This window comes from Ischnura elegans, chromosome 3 (genome assembly GCF_921293095.1).
Source record: "Ischnura elegans chromosome 3, ioIscEleg1.1, whole genome shotgun sequence".
Lineage (NCBI taxonomy): Eukaryota > Metazoa > Arthropoda > Insecta > Odonata > Coenagrionidae > Ischnura > Ischnura elegans.
Window position 1 is genome coordinate 92,895,241 of NC_060248.1, and position 15,699 is coordinate 92,910,939.

Consider the following 15,699-nt stretch of genomic DNA (forward strand, 5'->3'; position numbering starts at 1 on the left):
TTTTATTCAAGTTGTTGCTAGGTGCAAGCCTAAACGTTTCCTACTACAGCGAAAGATGTCGTGCTAATAACACCGAGCATATGTTTCCATAACATGTTTCCTTTTAGTAGGAAACGTAGAGTCTTGCACCCAGCAACAACTTAAAGGAGAAAAAAGAAAAATCGTCCAACTTGGACACGATGCCTTTCTGCAGTTAGTGATTCATATGAAGACCACAGATTTTTCGACAGGAAATACGAATATCTCGTGAGGTTGGATCGAGAAACGAAAAAATAAGGGTCTCCTTATTTTTCAAATTCCATCACAATCGCCGATGAAATAAATATGGTGAATGGGCCAATTCAAGCACAGATCTATCTTCCCTAATATGGCCCTAGTTAGTACTTATGATTACGGTTAAGCCACATTCACAATGACATGACCCTCCTCAACTTTACTAATTACGACCCACACCGGTAGAAGAAATGCTCCGCCAACCACAGCTCACTCGTCTGAGAATCAATCGTGAAATCGATTTGAGAGGACATAGATACATCATGTGACTCAAGGTAGACATATCTATCTTCTTTCTTAATGCCTTGTTTCAGGAGTAATATTAGCTCTTCTCAACTGCTGAAAATGGTAAGTAGAGTCACTCCGTTTCATTAATTGTGAACCGGCTGACGCTCTTTCTAGTTTTTCAACTCAATAGTTTCGCCGGTTATTGTTGCTGTGAACATAGGTTTAGTCTACCAGTTGGGTAGGTTGATTTATAAAATACCCCTAATGTTAATAATGACGCCAGTTACTTCCTATTCCCACATTTAATCCCCTCACTCAATTATTAATAAGTCCCTACTCTTTATACTAACCGTTGTATTTCTACCCTCTCTCTTCCATCTGCGGCTAACTAAACGTCCTGCACTCTATCGTGACTTTCAAAATTCCCACAAATATATATTTACTTACATTTCAACGGAATTTTTTGGTGGAGCATCGATATATTTTCCAAATTTATCGTTATTATCGTTCAGTAACACTACCTCCGAAATAAAGGAGCAATTCAAAATTTTATGCGGAAAATAAAATCGTTAGGCACACGAAACAATTTCTAAACTTATTGCATTCGCCGAGAAAGCTCCAGATATTTCTTCATACGATTAGTGCTAACGGCTAAATTAGTTTCACACACAGGGGCGCACGTCATGGGCGTACACTCAGCCATCGATCTCCCTTCCTACCGTGCTTCCTGGCCGAGAGAGAAATCTTTTTCTTTTTTCACCGTTAAAAGCGAAGAGGGACGCAGGCGACGACACGAGAGCGGCGGACAGTAGGTACGCAGTCTTCCGCGAGGTTTTTAATTGCACCCGACCAAGACGTGGAAAAGAACAGAAAGGGAGAAAAGCTCAGTCACGCGGCTGCCCATCCACGCGTCCACAAAGGATAACGGATTCAATTGTGCAATTGTTTCTTTTTTTATCTGACGATTCTCGGGAAGGGAGACTTGGTTCGGATGGATGGACCTTTTGCATCGTGTCCGTTACGGGTCTTTCCTCCCCACTGTGTTCGGTCGCCCGGAGCGTCAATGACTGCCGAAGTGCCGACCGGTCGTCGAGTTGCGTAGCCGTCGCTGGGGTCTCTCCTAGTTTTATCAGCCGCCTTTCCGATTTGATCGTGTGGAACACACAATCCTTGCTTGACCCATTGTCGTTTTATACTTCCGCACAAGCATTCCAATGAATCACACCGTACTCGCTTTAACGTCGATCCAACATTAACATAGCGAGTTGGGGCAGCTAGGCTTCCGGGTGGTCCTCCGCGTCGATTCATCTTCGCGACGTCAGTGTCGCCGGCGTTGCAGCAGACGCCTTCAGGTTTGAAATGTCGGATGCAAGTTTATTTTTCCTGAAAAAATTATAAAAACTTTTGGGCTGTGTGACCGCGTCAATTTTTGGGTGCTGACCGTACATGTCAAAATATCGGAAAACTATTAAAAAACAACGAATTTCATTTTGTCCGGGGTGGTGTCGAGACTTTAATTTTAGAACTTAAAGATTTCGATTTTAAAAGAATTTCCGTTCTGTTAACTACTGTTTATTTTGTAAAGAATTTTTAGAAGGTTTTTGATCGAGAAAATAAGGAAATTCTTTTGTGAAAAAAATAAGAGAGATGACCAGAGGTTATAAAGTGATTTAAATAGAAAAAGGATTACAACTGAGGCGTTAAGGTCAATCTACCGAGAAACGTCCTCCATTGATCCCGAAGTTACATCAGGCGGATTCTCCGTTTTTGGGACTAAATGAAATGACTTGAAAACATGTATTTCTGTCCCAATTTACTAATTTCAACGAAAAAATCCAGGAGCAAGATACAATACTCCTTCACTGAAGATATGTATGCTTATAAATCTTTGAGTGAGATTACCCCAAGCTCTTTATCGAGCAAGTAACTTCCTTCAAGTAGATTTTCAATGGAGTTCAACAATACGGCTTCTTTACGAAGTATTTCCAATTTTAGTTTTTCCATAGAGTATTAACCCTGGCCAACAAGTGATCCCTTCCAAGAAACTATGTAATTCCTGGCAAACTAGCTAGGAATACATTTTCACAGAAGCTAACTTACGCAACAAAATAGTTTACTGCATTTTGCAACGAGGAGTATTTCCTTGTCTTCTGAATTTTTGTAAAATGTTCTGGCTGATGTTTTAAGTTTTATGTGGAGATTACAGAATGGGGCAGTAAAAAACTAATTGCGACAGATAAGCAACGTTCGTATGTACAAACGAGGCGGCAAAGCGAAACGGAAAATAATTACCGGGCTCCTTAACTGTTTCCAATCGTCATAAAAGAGAACTTCCGTCCCTAACTTATTCCAATATTTATTACCTCGAGTCTTGTTTTGTTTTGGCAAATTTGGCTACATATGAGAGGTTTGACTCGAGAGGCCGTACCTCAGCATATTCCTGTAGGTACACGCAAATTGTATTCCCATCTTCTCGTTTTACGGCGCAATAAAAAGGTCTTTTGAGTGAGCTGAGTAATCACATTACTCTCGTCAGAAGATGACTCTGAGCCTTGGGTCGGATAGCTGGCTATTTTTTTGCGCCCGTATCCAATAATCGGCTACGTCTCACTGATGTCTTTGGAAGCGGACGGATGGCGAAATGAACATTACATTATTCCCATGATCGTAGGAAATGACAAAGCAGGCTCCGTGGTAATATAAAATAAATGCTGCTTCTTTGTATTGAAGACATTCGTATTTATAATCCCTTCGAAAGAATCCACAAAATTATTAATGAGTTTACAAATTTGATATCGGGTTATGAAATATGAAGTGAAACACTTTCCACATAAAAATTTATTAAACTACAGTCGGCTTGTTTCGCTGCACTGCAGCATTATCAAGACTAAACCAAGAAATTAACCATATCAATATAAATACAAAATTACACACTCGCAAACATTTGAGAAGGTGGGGGTGGTAGGAGGTAGGGTTGGGAATTTCAAGCTGACCGTTTTACCTCACCCCAGATCAACGGTCAGTTTAAAATTCCCAACCCTCCCTCCTACCACCCCACCTTCCAACCCCACCTTCTCAAATGTTTGCGAGTGTGTAATTTTGTATTTATATTGATATGGTTAATTTCTTGGCTTAGTCTTGATAATGCTCCGGGGCAGCGAAACATGTCTACCGTAGTTTAATAAATTTTTATGTGGAAAGTGCAAAATGTTTCACTTCATATTTGCCGACCTCGGTGGCGGTGGGGTCAAGTCCTCGCCTGCCAAACCGTAGGTCGTGGGTTCGAATCCCGCCTGGGTAGGTGATCCCTATCCAGGGCATGGATGTTTGTGTTGTACTTTGTTAACATTGGAAACCCTCGTTGTAAAAGGCCGTCATGTGCTGTCTACGGGGAAGTTGATAATTAAAAAAAAAATTAAAAAAAATAATGGATCTCCACAAAGTATCTGCCTCGTCCATCCAATTTATAAATTTGATATCATCAAAAGGGACTGAAAGGAGAAGTGGGTGAATATACCAACTGAAATAAAATAAATGCATTTCAAAAAGATGCAAGTGATCTTCGTAATTAACTTCGGTACGAATGAATTCTCTTTTCAGGTGCAAAATGTTTCCTAGGGACTATTTCGCTCCTTTCCATCCGTGACCCCGTATGTCTCTTCCGTTTCCGCCTACCCATTCCCCTCCATCGAGTCGAAATAGGAACTAAAATTAACTCAACCATTTCGCATACGGGAGACAAAAAATACTCTGCACACACAAATGATATCTGCATCTTTATCATTTTTTGGCATGAAAGAAATCTTATTATAAACGTACATGAAATATAACTTCGCTCAATTCTCATAGGTTGGCACGTTAGTTAAGTGCATACTTATAATTCATCAACTTTGGAAATGAAATCGCTAACAGACTAACCATCCCTGGATTAGGGAGGTGGTCACGGGACTGCGTGATTCCACGCAAATACTTTTCCTTAAGCCATAAATAAATGTTTTGCATTCACATTTAAGTATGAAAATCAAAATTAGTGTAGAGAGAATGTGGATAATTAACTACATATATTTGTAAGTTAACAATTTTACCAGCTATTATATCCCACTGCAAAGCCACTTTCATGAAACTAAAGAGGTTTGAATTCAATTACATCATTCTTCAGCTAAAAAAAATAGTCCGGTGACCGTCAAAAATTTTAGTTCCATTGTGTTTCCTCTGGTGTAACGAACTTAAAGTCCGTTTTTCAAAAATAAATAACGTCTTCTGGCGTTAATACGTATTTTCATATATTTGGACGAGTGTCGCCATAATAACATGTATAAAAATGCGAATATTCAAGTAGAAATATTTGCAGAAAATATATCAAGAAAAACCAATTTTTGATACCATGAGTCGATAGCATCCAACCAGAAGAATGCATATTAAAAATTACAATACACACAATATACCTGTCAGAAAACATACCATTGACCTCCATATCCCACAACATCGCACGTCTCACATGAATTAATCGCTCACAGTAACCGCCTCTCGAATATGGAACTCTCTTCCAGTTCAACTTAGAAACGCAACAAAGAATAAGAAATGTCAAAATAACGTATAGGGGCAACAAACAATAAGAAATGTCAAAATAACGTATATAACTTAAAAATGCCTCAATAACGTCGTGCTGAATGAAATCCTCTTACTATTTGTATTAACTTATAGCTTAGTTATTGTTTTCTTAATACACATGCGCATTAATGGGTAATTAAGTTTAGGTTTCTGTTAAATCACAGTGTGATACTAATTTCTTGAAAAAAATATTGAAATTATTGTTATAATGAATCGTCACCTTGGTATCGCTGGCCCGCAGAAGGTGCATTTTTTAAAAAATATGTATTCTTTTCAATATATATTTTTTATTTTTCCTTATATAAAATTTTAATTGAAGACTTATTGAGTTCTGGTTCCGTTAAATCACACAGCGAGCATTTTTTCTGTATTCCTATAATTTGGAATAGTTTCTGTTACAACACAGTGTGATGTTCCTCTTTTGTTGACAATATTGTTTTATTGAATTGTCTCCATACTATGGGTCGTCCGCACAAGGGGCATTCGTTTGAATTTGTGTTATTTTTTTCTTTCCTTTTATGCATGCATCGATTCTGAAATCGTAAAAAGTGATGTACAGTTATTTTCTCGAGGGCCTTGTTCTCACGAAAATAAATAAATAAAACTTCCTTTTACGGACCAACTTCCCCGGGCCGACCCTCATCGATGTATTCGATGAAGGCTAAATCCCAACAAAGGGAGGAAAAGGCGACTGGAAGAGCGGTTAATTCTTTGCGGAAGACCGCATTCCCGGGGGAAGATGTGAGAGATTGGATGGAAAGAGGGAGAGAGAGAAGGCCAAGGACGAATTAACGAGAAACGGGAGGTCTTGAACGGGGGCAACTGTCAGGTAAACAAGGGGAGGAGCGAGCCGACGCGGGCGGAATAAGCGGATGACGGACGTCTGCGACGGGACAGCCCAAGGAGGGAAGGCCTCGCTTCGTGAATTACGCGGAGCAGCAAAAGTAAGAACAGGGGTTAAGGACGACATTCCCTAGATGCGCGAAGGAAAGATCGTCAGTTTCCTTCCGCTTCTCGAAATTTGAAAAGGATAAAAGATAAAAGCATTTTTTTAAACGCTTATGAATTATCTTTATCATCACAGGCTGGTTCAGTTAAATCACACTGCGAGTATTTTTTGCTGTATTGAATACGATGTGTAATGGTCTCTTTTACATCACAGTAGTATGTGCAGAAATGTTTCTCGGGTTTTCCACCGGTTTATGTCGTCCATGTCTCCCGACGTTTCGAGCAGCGACTTGCTGATCATCGAGTCGCTGCTCGAAAGGTCGGGAGACATGGACGACATCAACCGGTGGAAAACCCGAGAAACTTTTCTGCACCTGATACGCCGGGAAAACCTAAGATCATACATCACAGTATTATCTTTCTCTTACTTACAGAAAGAGAGAGAGGGAGAGATTTTTTAAATAAATGTGTGAATAATTCCTTGTGGAAGTTCATTTTATCGTAAACGAAAAGAAAACTTTGTAATATTTCAGCGGCGTTTAAACTAGAAATATACTTCGTGAGGGGGTGGATTTTTGAAAAATGACAAGACTGGAAATACATTTTACATCATTTTGGCACAAAAGATTTAACTTAAAGCAGATGTCAAAACTAGAAAGTATAATTAAATATTTTTTATATTTTTCTGAGGCTTTTGGGGGGATCTATCATCCCTTCCCTTCCCCATCCTTCATCCCTTCCCTTCCCCATCCCTCATCCCTTCCCCATCCCTCATCCCTTCCCCATCCCTCATCCCTTCCCCATTCCTCATCCCTTCCCCATTCCTCATCCCTTCCCCATCCCTCATCCCTTCCCATTCCTCATCCCTTCCCCATAGTTACACCACTGTAATATTCCATCAATTCATTCTCAGGTCCAAGTACTTTCGACGGCGTCATCTTCAAGTACCAAGTACTAAGTACAAGTACCAAGTACTTGAAGATGACGCCCATTAGTTGTACCTAAAAATAAATTGGTGGAATATTAAAAAGTTTTTATTTCCATTTACGACGCTTAAAATACTCGAAAAAATAGTTCTATTAATAACAGATAGCATTCATTGACGGTAAAGTTACTTCTCTTGCTATTTAAAGGGTTAAAAGTTAAAAAAAAATACTTTTGCGGACAATATTCTCTCGATGAACGGCAATGAGATTAGCAAAGACTCTTTGGCTTCATGCTACTTTAAAACAAGGTAGAGAAAATACAAGAGCTTAAAAAACTTCAGAATATAAGGTATTTCAATAATACGTATCATTAGTAAACAGCAGTTGTTTCATCATTCAAAGGACCAAAAGTAATAACCCATGTTAAGGACGGTATTCTCTTGATTCGCGAGAGAAAAATCTTCAAGGATCTTAAGCATTCATTCGCGAACGAAACTGTAACAATGATGTACCGTGTTATTAAACGTCCATTATTGAAGACCACGCTGGTATACGGTATTATAGCGTGTATACATGGACTCTTAGAATGCAGGATAAGTGCGTACTTTTGGCATCCGAGATATGTATAAGGAGTAGAAAAAAGATAAGATAGGTGGAAATGAGAAAGAAAAAATATTCGATAAATGGTGAGAGACTAGAACACTATTGGATGAGATGAAGGGGTGGAGGAGAGTGGCGCAATGCGTTTAAGGGTCGAGTATTTCGAAATCCATGTTTTGTCAGGCAATGGGCTGTAGAAGCGACGTAAGGGCATGATTGATGACATGATGATGATGAGGGAAAGAAATTAACCCCTTACCCTGAATGCGTGAAGTACAAGCGGCTGTGGCTTAGTCTGGGATGAGCACTACCCTAACCAATCCAAACAAAACTTCGGCATGTGTGCGCGATGCGACAGTGTAATAGTGGACTGTATTCTTTTTATAAGCGCCGGGAGTCCCACACCATCCAAAATCACCACTCACCTGAGTGTCGGGCTCCCGTCGATGGCTTCCTAAGGCAGCGTCGGCTCGAGCGTAGCCACCGAGACCCTTCCAACACGACGACACATTCACAACTACCGCTCACGGCCAACAATAGCGAAAACAATACCTATAAACAATCACACCCTAGCCAACACGGGCGCACAACAAACAACAAAGCAAGCGAGTGGCGATTAATTAGGCATGGGCGATACTTGAAAAAGTACCGGTATTTTTGTGACGAGTATTAAAAAGCAATAATAGTACTGTCCCGGTAGTACCGGCGAAAAAATACCGGTATACCGGTACTTTCATAATTGATAAAATATGTAAATAAGTTGCGATTTAACGTTTGATTTACCCTAATTGTCCGGTATTTCGGAAAATTAGCGTAACATACAGAAAGAATACACCGAAAAAAATCATTAACTGGATTTTTTACGAAAATTTCTCGGAAAAATACGTGGAGGCTAGATTCTCTAATAGTGAGATGGGTGATAGCGATGAAGTTTATAAAGGTGATGATTTTGGTGCATACTATTAAATTTGGTGTTTTCCTTGCGTATATTAAGTGTGAAGTTCTCTCGGGAACTCTATCAGATGACTTTTTTCCTAGAGCCACCGGTTTTTTTCGGACTCGAGACCAACATTAGAAACGTCTTCTGCCGAGAACTTACGTTGAAAAGTCTTCTTATTTACAGAGCTTACGTTTGCAGCCTGAGATTACCTAGAAAAAACTTCTCTAATGTTAAGACATTTAATTTTATGACTTTAAACGACAAGAATCGGTGTTAGTTATGACTATGCGATCGAATAAAATTTGACGTGTAGGTCGCTGTTCCATTTATGTCAAGGAAATACATATGAGAACTTCCATAACTATCACTTTTCTTGCCTTAATTGAGTAAATAAATATCGTCTTTATCAATAATTATGACATTTGTGTCGAACTCAGTTTTTGTAGATGTACCGTTAAATTATAAGAAAACAAGAAATAAACTAAGGGAGAAGGACTCTTGTTAATAATTAAGAAGCAAAATTAATTTGGTCTTCTTTTGGTGGTTCACTTGATTGGTTGTACGTAAAAAAAACGAGAAACGGATGAACATTGCTAATATATTAAAAAGTTGATAACCAGTGTAAACAAGCTTAAGCTTGATAGAAATGCCTATATCATTAGAACGCCACAATACTTCAGTCTCTTCCTACGTTGACCAACTGTATTAGTGCTTACATTATCAGTTTAAATTAAAATAAATAGATGGTATTATTTTTAGTGCGCTTAAATACAAGGTTGATATATTATCAACACTCAATTGTTTAAGTAGCTGGGTAGGTAGTTGATTAATAACATACAATATGGCAGCGCCGTCGAAGTACCGGTATTTCTAGTACCGGTACTCCGGTAGTACCGCTAAAAAAATACTGGCCGGTACTACCGGAGTAGAAAAAAAATAGTACTCGGTACTACCGAATACCGGTATTTTTTGCCCATGCCTAGCGATTATAGTATAGGACTCCCTATGGCGCGCACATCATGAATCGCTGAAAATCACTGGAGCTAAAATTGGGCTGTGTTACTGAACAGTGCCTGGATTAGAGATGCAACGAGAAGGAATAATTGTCGGGTTTCCCACCGGGTGTTGTTTTGGGTAATTGGTCCCAACGCTTCGAAGGATGAGTCTGCCGTCGTCTTCATGGGTAGAAAAATTCTTGTCGGTATTTTATTTATTTATTTATTCATTTATATCCTCTAGCGACCTGATGGGTTCATTCTTGATGGTTGTGTTTTCCGTAAATAATGACTGATTATGCTCTTTACGCTGGAAAACCTCATTTTCTACATGCAACCAGAATAATAATTATGACCTGAATGTTATCCAGCCAAAGTATACGACGAAATGAAAGACAATAGATCAAAATTTGATATGCTACGCGCCGAATTACTGTTCCCAAAAGAAGGCATTGAATTGGTTGAATTATAAACGGGAGAGTGTGACGAAGACCCTCCCGTTACAAGCACGAGGCAAGTGCTGGGACGCACAGCGACACACGAGGATGTTGAGGGTGAGGTCGAGCAAGAGGTGACAGAAGGCTTCGGAAAAGCGTCGGACGAAGGAATTCGCGGCCCGTGTCTGTTCCGGCAACAAGAAAATAAGAGAGAAAGAGATGATCAATTGATTTCGCCATTCGATAAACACATTGAACGCGGAGTGGAAGGCTCAAAAAAATAAAACAAATGAATGAAAACGTGCAGAAATTCAATATTAAACACACGGCGGCGCGATCGACGGTTCGCACGATCAATCATCGGAAGCGACGCTTACAATTGGCGGCGGAGGAAGTCGGATGGCTAGTTGTCGGGGGTGGGTGGCGGGGGATGGGCTGGTCGACCGGGGGATGGACCTCTGCAGCGCTTCGCCGAAGATCAACGGCCACCGGCCGCCACAATTGAACCGTGAAAATTCCTTGCCTCTTAATCAATCAAAGTTCTCGGGTGGTCGCCCTCGTGTTTTCTCCCGCGAAAGACGTACATGTCGCCGAGACGAAACGGGGAAGGGGGGCGACGTCATTGCCGAAACGACGTGCTCGAAGGAAAGGGTCTTCCCAATCGCTCTGAGGAAAGATTTCGCCTCTTTCTAATGCACGGGGCCGAGGTTCCAACATCCACAGTCGCAAAAACAAAACGAAACTCATCATGTACTGAATTGTGCTTAAAAAATCCTGACTACCTCAAAGCTGGCCTCGGTGGCGGCGGGGTTAAATCCTCGCCTGCCAAACCGGTGGTCGCGGGTTCGATTCCCGCCTGGACATAGGTGCTTTTGACTGTGTTGTCCAATTCTATTAAGCTAATCTTAATTGGATGAGCCTGTCATCATTACGGACATTATTGTTATTACCACCATTGACAAATGTGACATTTGTTATATTTGGCAATCTGGGTAAAATTCAAAGACCGTACGAAATAACATTGGAAATACTCCATAAATAAGATAAGTAACTCACAATTTAGAGAAAAACTGTGCTTTGTCAACCATTTGAGAAATTTCAATGATGATAATTTTACATACTCAACTTCAATTTGCGACAAAGGGTACGGGCAGAATTTTTTAAACAGTTTGAAATTGATGACTGTCAAAATATTTTCTGTGACGACTCTGAGTTATAAATCCACTGCCCAATCCTTAATCTCAGTGCGCTACCTTCCCTCAATCTCCGACCCAGCACAAACGACAAATTAAGAGAAATATTTTGCCGAACGGATTGTTCTGGAAATTCGTTCCTCCCCGAACAATACAGGACTTAAATAAATGCTAGGCGTTATTTCGTTAGCAAATTTCCATCTTATTTGTTTACAGCTGGTATCCTTACACCCCCCGCCATTTGCCTATTGAGGCAGCTTGCGTAGTATTATGTAGATGTAAGCGTGATGTCTTGTATCAGGCGCCATAGTCACCTTCGACACAGTCATCTGCAAGTGTTCTTCACCATTTACCTCTCCCTTCAACAAAATACAACCTAACAACGCATCAAACCCTCATTTTCTATATTAAAATTTCTCTGTTTCACCCCAACCTCCTTTCCACCCACCTCCCACACCATTTCTCCAAAACTTCCCCGCCTTAGTCTTTATCCCTCGGCCACCAACGCCTCCACCTTTACCTACGCACACGAAATGCCTACACTGGATTGCGGAAACTCGGTTCGGCTTTAATATTAAATAAAGGTGGAACATTACCAATGCGTTCTTCATCATTAATTTAAAATGCCTTTACAACATCACGCCAAAATCGATATCCCATAAAATTCCCTGAATTTTATAAACATGTTCCTTCTCTCAATCCTTGTGCATGTTAAAATAGTTATTGGAGTGTAGGTCAAGATAAGGAAAAAAAATCCTTGCGCACACATATCACTTTGGCCCGGCTTAGACGGACTTTTCTTGATTTAATTTCATTTATCCTCAAAACTTGGCGAGAATTACTTCGATCATAATCTTTTAACAAAATTAAGCTCGCATCAACATAAAATCTCGTGAGTAGTAGAGTAAAATTATAAATTATTTACTGCATTCACTTTTTGAGCCGATGGTAAGATCACGCCAAGTTTGTGCGCACGAATTTATTTATGAATTCTTTTTCCGGATATTTCAATCAAGTAAGAACCTTATTGTGAGTAATTAAAAGCCGTTTGTAAAACTATGAGGCTCCGCGAGAATAAATTCTGACACAAGAAACTCATCTTGACCACATGATCGGTTTAGTGTATACGTGAGACAAAACCGTCCGATTTAATTGATTTCATCAATTGAGTATCTTCACCCGTTGGATTTGAAGTATCGAGCAAGATAGTGCAATTAACTGAACAGAAGAGTTAAGCAGATAATTACAGGCTGGTGGGAAGTGGACCGAAAACATAATTTCTGCATCCACAAGCCCATGAAACGCTCCGCTAACCCGAGAAGTTACGGGAGGTTAGGAGAAGGGGTATGACGTTAAGGAAACCAGAAGGCGGTTTAGGAGCATACGGTATATTGGACACTTGAGCGAGCCACTTAATTGCCGATGGACATGGTTGGCTGTTTGCACTTTAAGAGCCCAAGATGTTTTGGTCCGTTTTGCGGACATAATGCAGGCTCGCGCTACGGGATAAATGCTTCATAATGAGAGTTCAAAGAGAAGAGCATGAAAACAAGAAATTTCCTCGCGATAATTCTTAAATCCCAGATCAAATATGCTTACAACGAGAAATATCCTTAATTAATAAGGTATCCTTAATTCGTATTTCGCGATTAAATAACACGAATACATTCTACAGGAATTACTTCCCGGAATGATCAATGAAGTCACTTTCGTAGGTATTCCGCTGAAGCTAGGAAATATAACTCTGAAACTGAAAATAAAACGGTAAGAGGATTCCCAAAACGTATTACATTATTATGCTAAATACTTCAGAGATTTTTGAGTAGAAAGAATAGAAACAAAACTATGCATAAAATTGATATCAGCTCAAATTTCGTTCCAAAAATGGACGCGTATTTTTAAGTGGACCCTTCATCTACAACTACATACTACCCCGCAGGCTGCCTAAAAGGCGATTGGCAGGGGGTGTTAGGACACCAGCCGTTTACACATAAAAATGAAGTGCTCTAACGAAGTAGGGACTAGTGGTTATTTAAGTCCTTTATGGTTCGGAGGTAAAACGAATTCCCATATCAATGCGTACGGCAAAACAACTCTCTTAATTTATCGCTTCTGTCGAACCTGGAAATATAATGGGGCTCTAATATTTTGTTCTCCGTGACGCTCTTAAAGGTATCCATTCTCATCTGTTCAAGCAACCTAAGCCAAGCGCGCAGCCCCCGAGTCTCCCCTTGAAAATAAGTATGAAGTACAAATTAAATCATAAAAGGTAAAGTTATTAATTTACTCTCGGAAACACCCTCCCGCCTACCAAACATCATTCTCTCTACCTCCCGATATTCAGCATCCTTTCCCTTAGAACACGTTTCATCCACCCCCTCCGCCTCATCAGAATATCCGCCAACAATTTCCTAACCTCACACCTTTAAAAAACATCAGCACTTCCAGATCTTCCTAGCTCTTTTTCCTCGAAGTTCGTCTCCCCTACGCCATTCTCCAACGTGCATAGATAGGAATCGAAAAAGGCAAAGAACCACTAGTTTAAACTAACGTTATAAGCTAGAAGTTAAAGGTATGTATAGAGTTAACATACGTCAATATTTGCCTGAATCTCAAATATAATACTTTAAGAGTCTGAGGAATTATTGAGGTAAAATCTAACAATTTGAGACACAGTGAAGCAATGACAGAAGTCTACTCTATGCATCTATAAAATGTCAAGATGATAGAAATAGTTTCAAAACAACAGTATAAAGTCACAAAAAGAAACTATTAAAGCGAGAATAATTCGTCCCACGATCAACAAAAAAATGATGGCGCCATGCCACGCCGAAATGCTATGGGTTTGTGGCCTAGTCCCAGCCAATGGTTATCTCCAGCTTGTTTCCAGATACTTCGTTTCAGGAATATAGTATGTCATATTTTAGTCCCAATAAAGCTTTTAGGAATAATAGGGAGGGGATTTGATCGGGAAGATGGGCGCACAGTGGGGTTTTGTGCTAGGCAGTTGGTTGTGAAACGTAGCCCCATTATCGCGAGGTTTTCAGTATCTAGTAAAGATTTCTTATAGGTTTAGATTGTCAAAGATGTATTTAAGTCTTGTAGTATCGGGGTTATGCATCAATCCTTCAAGAGACTTCACGTCCGAGATTTTATATTTTAAATTTCCGAAAGAGCTTCAGTCATTTTTCTAAGTATCACGTCTTTGTGTTGATTGAATCGACTTTTTCCACGGATGCATTTCACTGAGATTGTGAGGAGAGAAAAATAGCGGTCCAACCCGCGAACCAAAACCGGACCGAAACGCTTCAAGTTCTCTTCTCTTGCGTGGACACTCCACGGACCGTAACAAAAAGATCAGTGAGAGGAAAAAAGTTGCTGAGGGCTAGAGAAAAATAAGGTTCGTCAGTCCGCGTCACCCGTAAGAATGATAGACGGAACCAGCGATGCCTTTGCCCAACAAGAGCTTCGCATGCGGTGTCCCCACCTGCGATTCAACGGGCTGAAATAACTTATCGAGAGGCGAAAGCCATGAAGAAGGAGGGGGAAGTTCGAATATATATATAGAGAGATGGCTCTAGATTATGCAGATTATGTTGAAGAGGTGACGGGAAAGCAGCCACGTCCACAAAGTGCCTCGTAAATATTATCCGGCAAATTTACATGAAGTGCTTATCAAGGGATGACCATAGGAGATTTTAAGGGGCAATCGAACGAGGAGAACCTGCAAAGTTTTTACGGCATAATGTCCGAATTTCGGACCATTCCACAGGTACATTGAGAACTTTTGACCTCATTTATTTCCATTATCCTTCCAAAAATCACCTCAATGAATTCTACGCACATTATTGAAGTGTCCAGACAGGTGCTTTAGACTCTCGTCACTAGAGGTGACGCTAGGGTCAAACCAATTGTGAGAGCTACTAAACGCCGTTTTTCAAGGGGCACGGACTTGCACAATCTGACGTGTGAACGTGGGCGCAATCAAAATTGCGTCGTGTAAAGCGGTGAATTGCTAGAACAGATGCGAGAATGCGTAGATGCGAGACGGCAAAATAGCCCGTTCTAATTTCGTTCATGCATTCGCGCAATTCCACGCCATTTTAGAAATTAATGCAGCTCTAACCTGCGCAATTCCGTGCCCCGTGTAAAACGGACTTAAGAGAGGGCGAACATCCCCCAACATCCGCCCCCCCCCCCCCCCCCCCCGAAATGAGACGACCCATACAAGCCACAATCAGCATGAGGTTCCACCCGACTTACTAAGTGCTAACATAGATTCAAACTCCACTCCTTTTTTTTTTAACTCATCACGTCTTCTTTACGACCTCAGACCAGCGAACCAAATTCAGTTCTTGGTTTCTCCCCCAACTTTTCCCTTCCTTAATGCGATCCATTCCATCCCTCACACCATCCATAAACGGCAGCGGAGAACCTCCTGCGTCGCTCGACGACCAAAATGACCAAGTGACCGTGGATGGAAGGTGGAGCAATTAACGACAGCATCCATGGACCACGATCGAAAGAGAGGGAGGGTGGGAGTGCTGG

General features: G+C 40.6%; 1 protein-coding gene across 1 annotated transcript in view; it reads right to left on the reverse strand.

The window, feature by feature from the left end:
• The window catches only part of LOC124156142 (cytospin-A-like), a 526,115-nt gene extending 518,040 nt beyond the window's left edge, over positions 1-8,075 (reverse strand). Inside the window, exon 1 of the mRNA XM_046530489.1 lies at positions 8,012-8,075. The gene's annotated coding sequence lies outside the window, so the exon portion shown is untranslated. The remainder of the gene's footprint in view (positions 1-8,011) is intronic.
• Between the last annotated feature and the right edge of the window lie 7,624 nt (positions 8,076-15,699).